The sequence below is a fragment of the Enhydra lutris genome, unplaced genomic scaffold (assembly GCF_002288905.1).
Source record: "Enhydra lutris kenyoni isolate GAN:26980312 unplaced genomic scaffold, ASM228890v2 scaffoldscaffold33, whole genome shotgun sequence".
In the NCBI taxonomy this organism is placed as follows: Eukaryota; Metazoa; Chordata; class Mammalia; order Carnivora; family Mustelidae; genus Enhydra; species Enhydra lutris.
This window is the reverse complement of record NW_019154117.1, coordinates 4,070,430-4,077,582: the sequence shown is the minus strand read 5'-3', so window position 1 is coordinate 4,077,582 and position 7,153 is coordinate 4,070,430. Positions and strand designations below refer to the sequence as shown.

At 48.3% G+C, this 7,153-nt stretch overlaps 1 protein-coding gene across 2 annotated transcripts in view; it reads left to right on the top strand.

Moving 5' to 3' along the window:
• The window catches only part of LOC111153553 (centromere protein P), a 240,665-nt gene that overhangs the window by 142,508 nt on the left and 91,004 nt on the right, over nucleotides 1–7,153 (top strand). The gene's annotated exons all lie outside the window — the stretch shown is intronic.

Sequence of the window (7,153 nt, the reverse complement as noted above, 5' to 3'; positions counted from 1 at the left end):
CCCCGGCCCCGGCCTCCACGCCGCGACCCCAGCAGGGATACGTGGCTCCGGGGTCGCCAGCTTGGGCTGTGCCTTTGCAGGAGAGCATGCAGGGAGAGCCGGGCGCGGGAGGTTGCCGTCGTCTGAGAAGGACAGCGGAGTTCGCAACCCTGTACTCTGCACCCCTGCGGGAATGGCCGGTTCCCGCCGCAGCTGGGACCGCAGCCTTCCAGAGAGGGCTTCTTTCTGTCTGCGGGGAGCGACTCCCCGGGACAGGCAGCTGCGGGGGCTCTCCTGCTGCCCAGGGCTGGGGGCCAGCCGGTTTTCAGAGTGGGTTTCCCGTGGGTTAGCAGGGCCGGCGCTCTCCCACCATAGAGAGTCTGTCGTTTCCCACCTTGCAGTGTAGTAGTGAGGCAGCCACGGCCCCAGAGAGCATGTGGCCCTTCCGAGCGACGGGCGGCCAGGCCCCCGTAAAGAGGACCTGGAGTGTGCTGGCCCCGCGGGCCGGCCGCCGCGGCACTGCAGCTCGCTCCAGTGGGAGTCCCAGTGGGTCCGGTGCTGCGCTCCCACTGGCGCTGTTGTGTCGGGTTCGGGAGGTGTCCGCCACCTTGATGAGCGGGGCCTCCTGAGGGCTGAACTGCCCTCACCGACCTGGGTTTCTTCCGGGCAGAGTTCTGTTTGTCCTGCACCATGTTTTGTTTTGTTTTGTTTTTCACCTTTAATGCGTGTATATTACAGAAGTAAATAACACATCATAATGGTAGCGCTCGGTTAATTTTCATAAACCAGACGCTGGTTGGGAAACCCCCGCCCCCGCCCCAGCTTCCTCAGAGGAGGCTGCTGCCTGGCGTCAAGCGCGGAGCGTTCCCCGGGCTCTGTAAATGCAGCACATGGCAGCTGGCTCTGGGGTCTGGCTTTCCTCACCCTGCCTTTGCTGCTTGACATGCGTCCAGGGTGTTGCGGCTCGGTCTCAGGGTTGTGTGAATGTGCCCCGAGTCCGAGTTCACATATACATTCCCATGTGGGGCGCAGCTGTGAGTGTTCAGGCGCGCTTTCGTCTGTCGGGTGAGGCTCCTGTGTGTGTTTTTGTTTGGAATTGCAGTTCTTCGAATTAGGAGGTTTCCAGTCCTCTCGACAAGCTAAGCTTTGCCAGCGTGTGCTCCTGTTTCTACATGGCAGCCCTGGGCTGGGGCTGAGTGGCAGCTCCTCCTGGTAGTGGGACACGTGCTCCCTGCCTCTGCCTCTGCCTCCTGGTCTAGAGAGCGGGAGGCACTTCCAGCGAGGTTGCTCTGCAAGGGTGTAGGATAGCCTGTTCCACCTCTCCCCACTGCCAGTCCCCTACCCTGTCTTTCTCCCGTCCTTGCTTTGATCTTTGGTCAAAGGCGTGGGGAAGGAAGTAGGCCCAGGAGTAGTGCCAGGGGATGGCTGTGTATTTGGCTTGTTTACCCGTTCTGCAGACTCAGCCCGGACCCCTCCCACAGCCCTGCAGAGAAGACCCTCATGCATACACGCCTTGTGGAAAGACAGCACAGGTTTTCCTCACATGCATGCTGTTGTTCCAGACCCAGCCATGTGCCCTGTCTTCCCTAAAGCATCAGAAGGAGAAAAGCTTCCATTGTGGGTTCCTGTAGGCGTCCTGTGGATGGGACCCGATTTTTTCCTGCACGTTTGTTTCCTACACTTTATTGTTTTGTTTTTCCCTCATTAGGCTTTCCTCTAAAAACTGGAGACTTAATTTCATTCTATCAAAACAATATCCTTAGGAATCACGAACGATGTGCGCATTATGTTGTAAACAAGATTAGTTACAAAACTGAACAAGTAATGTTCTCTATGCTGACATGAACAGAAACACTCTGCCACAGAAGGAACCTCAGCACAGATTTCTTGCATAGCCTGATATATTCCAACCATGGCAAAAATAGAAATAAACTGCTTAATTGTATCCAAGTTCATGCATAAATTTATCTTGGAGAGGGAGAGGGAGTCTCAAGCAGACTCTGTGCTGACTGTAGAGCCCGATGCAGGCCTTGATCCCACACCTGTGAGATCATGACCTGAGCTGAAATCCAGAGTTGGACACCCAACCAACTCACCACCAGGCACCCTTGCATATAATTCCTCAGACCCCCTTCCTGACCTTCTCCTAGTGTGGAAATGGGGAGTAGTAGTCTTGATCCAAACAAAGGAGAACTGGAAAGGCCCTTGGGAATCCTCTCCTACAAATTAGGAATAAAGTAGTTGTCTGCGGCCTCAAGAGGTACGTTCTTAAGCTCAGGAATCACCAAGAGGCTGAGTTGTGTGATGTCTGTCGAGTGGCTTCTGGCATTTTTGGCCTTCTGAGCGCCTTGGAGTGGATTGTGTAGCATCTCTCGCTACAAGGAATCGTGGGGTCGATTGCTCATTCCACAAAATGGTGTAAGTGCTGTGAGGGAAAGCAGCAAAGAGCTGTGGGGGAAGCCTTAAGGGGTGGGAGGGGGCTGGCCTTGTGAGTACGATTTTAGTAATGTTCTGGGCCATCAAACCTGAGGATGTAAACAGTGTCTGCTCTTCCTGCATAACCCGGAGGTTGGGTAGGGGAAATGCCCAGGGTGGACTGGGCTCTGTGCTTTAGGATTAATTATTTACACTGCAGGTCATGACCCGTGCACAGTATTCAGTCTGCAGATGTGTTTTGTTTGGAGCATATGGTATTTTTACAAAACAGGAAATTTTATGTCAAAGTCCAAATTTATAGCATATCTTTAAAAAAAACAGTGTGACAAAGCTGGCCGTGACATCCTGTGCAATTCCAGCAATTGACTGAGCTGGTGGCAGCAACCTCCTTCCTACAGGCTTCTGGATCCTGGTTCCGGGCTGCTCTCCTTCCTCTACCTACTGTGCCCTCAGTTGGAGGGTTTGCTCTGAAAATGAGTTAATGACATAAGTTGTTATTTAAAGTGAATTGAGTTGATACCCCCAAAACAAATAATACATTATATGTTAATAAAAAATTTTTTAATGAATTGAGTTGAATTTTTGAATATCAAAGGACTTACTGCAATAAGTTTATAATATTGTATGGATGCCAGATACTTTTAAATAATGCCTCAAGAGTCAATTTGCTTTGAGGAAAGGGCACAAGCAATAGTTTTGTTTTAAATAAACTTTCTCGCTCTTTCCAACGAGAAGACCTGAAAGCTCATGCATCTGACTTCCATACCTGTGTTTCTAAGGACTCTTTCCCACTGGAAGGACAAACAAGGGTCCTAGGAGAAATGACAAGTACGATGTTGGGGCCAGGGAAAGCATAAGATATGTTTGAAACATCTCATGCCAGCCAGCACTGGAGTGTGCAGAGTTTACCACAGGCACATGGACAGAGTCTGGAAGCCAACGTGAACACAGTGTGAGCACCTCACAGCACAAGGGTGGCCGTGGATTAGAGTATGTCGAATGCAAAATGCTTGTAGTAACAGAGTAAGGAGAGTCAAAGGGATAGCACTTTTCCTATAGAAGAATGCCCCTGATCAGGACAGAAGGAGCCAGAGCTGGACAGTCCACCTGCTGGGACCCCTGCGGTGTGCTAACTGATTTAGGCAAAAAGAGTGACTGGAAGTTCACTGGATGGCAAGATGGTCACACAGACCCAAAGTCTTACCTTACAGACTGTTTCTAATTACCAGGGGAAGATGGTACCACTTCAGTGAAATGTCTCAGAATCACCAGTAATGCGCCCACCCAACATCACCTATGTGGGATTCCTGCCAGACATGTTTTATCTACGTCCAGTCCGACAACGGCAAGCAGGGGCATTTTATGAGAGAGCTGGCCGGTACCCTTCAGAGAAGCAAAGGGGTGAGACTCTGCCCTGGGCAGGGGTTGCCGTTGTAGGTCGCTCACGGGAAACTGGAAGGTCCACATATAAAACGGTTCACACACACGGCCCTGAGGCCTGGTTGGACAGGGGAGAACTCTGAGTATGGGCTGTGGTGAGACAGTCCTGGGTTTGCTGATGGCTGTGACTGTTGCCCCACAGTCATGTCAGGAGCTCTCCATGCTCTCAGGAGTCCTCTGGTCCTAGGTGACAGTCTTATGACATCCACAGCTTGCATTCGAATGGTCCAGCCTGTGCCTTGCAAATTCTTATGCGTGTGCAGACATGGACGTGGGAGAGAGAAAGAGATAAAATGAATTGACAAAATAGTGTTAATTGGTGAATAGGTGAAGAGTATAGAGATGGTCATTGTATTGTTCTTTCAACTTGTCTTTGGCCTTAAAAATATTGCTAAATCCCTGTGGGGGGAAAGGCAGGTAGCCTTAATTTTAGCTGATTTATCCTTACCTCTAGTGAAATACTTAGATGTAAAATTTTAGGTTGAGTAAGCGGTTCCCCTGCACAGGGTTTCCTAACCAGGGTGCGTGAATCCCTAGAGGGTTGAGAAAGGCTTTATGAGTCTCTTGATACATGTTAAGTATTAGTAGACGTGTGTCTTTCTGCGTGGAGGGCTTGTGATAGCTCCCATCAGACCCTCACAGGGGTCCGTCCTTCCAATAGTTAAGAACTACTGCCCTAGAATCAGTATTTCAGACAGTATAAATTTGCTAATTGTGAATGTAATTCTCAACTTATATAAAACAAGTCAGCCTTTTGCAGATTCTTATAAAAAGATTTGCTTCTATCAGTTGATAGTTTAATGTAAGTTTATTTGACCACCGAGACTCTGTTACTTAGAAACACACCATGACATTTCAATAGCATGATGCATTCCTTTTCTGTTCCAAACTAAGACGTGTTTAGTGCAATCACATGTTATTTTTAATGCAATCTGCTTTCCCTTGTGTGGATTCACATTCTTCACATTTTGTGTAAAGGAAAAAAATATGCTGGACTCTAAGTTTTGATTGTATCCATTTTCATGTAGAGAGAAATGTAACTTCAAAGAAGAAATAGTCATGCCTTTAATTTTCAATTGTGTGATCACTGAGGCCCACTTACAGAGTTAGAAGCATTCACTTCTTTGCACATACCAGTTTGTGACAAACCAAATTCCAGCAGTGCTCATGGTCTCGACACTGTTCCTGTTTGGCACATTAGGGCAGAGACATGTGAGTAACATGTTAGAGTGTGCTGAAGCATTCAGGCGGCCAGACTCCCACGTGTGCTAACACACGACTGGCCTGTTGACAGCAGACTGTAGGGAGAGCCACGAAATGCGTGAGCTCCCCCGCAGGACCATGCGCATGCTGCACCCGGCTGCTGGACGGGGAGGCCAAGGCTTGCTCGCAGACGAACTCTATCCCTGCAGACCCCTGGTGGGGTATCTTTTAAGTGGGATCTTATCTGCAGGACCCCTTTCTTATTTACGTACTCTTCTAGTTTGGCTGGCTGTTTTAAATAATTTTCCCCCATCTTGGTGTTACAAGTAATCACAGTGAATCACATTTATAAGTCAGACTTACTTTTCTTTCTTACAATAATCAAGATTTTCTAAATTATTCCTGTCTGTGATGAAGAGTAGTTCGGACTCTGCATCCCACACTCACTGTGTGTTTCTGGAGACCCCGGCTGCTTGTGCTCCGTGCTGCTTTTGCTCTTCTCTGTGCAGAGGGTGTGAGAAAGGCTCCAGGCTTGGGAGAGCCTCGGACATGCCACAGCATCCCGCCGACCCCAGCCCTTGCAGTACACCCACTCCTTTCCCCACTATATTTCATAATCTAAGAAATCAATCACCTGGAATAATTAGTGTCTACCATAGCTAGAGTCCAGGCAGCCTTGAGCAAATCAGCAGACCTCCGTGCCTGCCTGTTTCTGACGCCTCTCAGTGAAGGGATGGATGCTCACCTGATCCCATGTCCGCCCTGTGCTCAGCTCAGTGATGGATGGGCTCTCATTTGACCTTCCCAGCAGGCTGGGAAGGTAGATGGTGTGCCCCCCAATGTCATGTGCTGGGACACTGGGAATCAGGGTCTAAGTAACATGACCACGTCCACAGCTAATGGGGACTCCAGGTCAGAACCATGATACTTTGTTCTTGATTTTTAACTCTAAGAGACGGACCTCATGTTTCAATAGACTTTTGTATTTGCAGACCCTGGAGTTCTCTTATATAGGTTAGAGCTAGCCAGAAATTTCCGACTATTTCCGTGTGTGTTTTTTTGTTTGTTTGTTTCTTTCGTTTCATTTTAGAGAGGGAGTGGGAGGAGGGGCAGAGGGAGAGGAGAGAGAATCCCAAGCAGGCTGCATGCCCAGCACGGAGGCCCCTGCACAATTCTGTCTCGGGACCCTGAGATCATGACCTGAGCCGAAATCAGGAGTTGGACACTTAACCCACTGTGCCACCCAGGTGCCCCTCATGCATACTTTTAATATTTTTGAACTTTAAGTTGAGGATCTGAATTTACATTCAACTATGGACAGAAATAATTCAGTCATCTTCAGTCTGTGAATACATCTCCTATGAGGAAACTTTCTGTTTTCTAAATAAGGGAAGGAGGCGGAATAGATGTCAGGGATTTTAACCGCCCTTTGAGATTTCACTGAAACAGCAGAATTTGAGTAGTTCCTTCTTTTATGTCAGCATCCATGAACCTAGTAATTCATGGTATGTTTAAATGATGGCTTTCGAGAACATAGTCGATGTTGTTATTATGCAGAACAATCATTTGGTTACTGGGTATTACCAGTTGTCAAAGCATAGCTTAGTTGTTTATAAAATACTCTGTGTTTTCTGATGTTCATGTCAGGAAATATTGATAAGATAAATTCTTTATTTATTTTAGGACCCTGTATAAATCTTTTTCAGTTCAATGTCTTACTTTTCCTTTAAAAGTCCTCAGAGTTTGCAGATTCCTTTCTGCGTTGCTTGGGAGCCGTGTTGCTGTAGCAGTGCTGGAGGGCTCATGAGCTGAGCCGTCCAGACCTGGGGTCAGCAGTCCGTTTAGTACCAGTCGATGCTCAGAATGGAGGGAGCCAGAAACAGCTTGTCTCTGTTCTTCTAGTTTTACAACCTTTTTGGAAAAACATGATATACCCTTATCCGTCTACCACGCAGCACCACATATGCAATAAATAATCAGTGTGCACCTAACTCATGACACCAGATCTGTCAGCATGGTGGTGGCACCTGTCCCAAGTGCCGGGTGAGAGGAGGCCAGGCTTCCAGGCATATCTTGTCTTGTACCCCAGAAATTC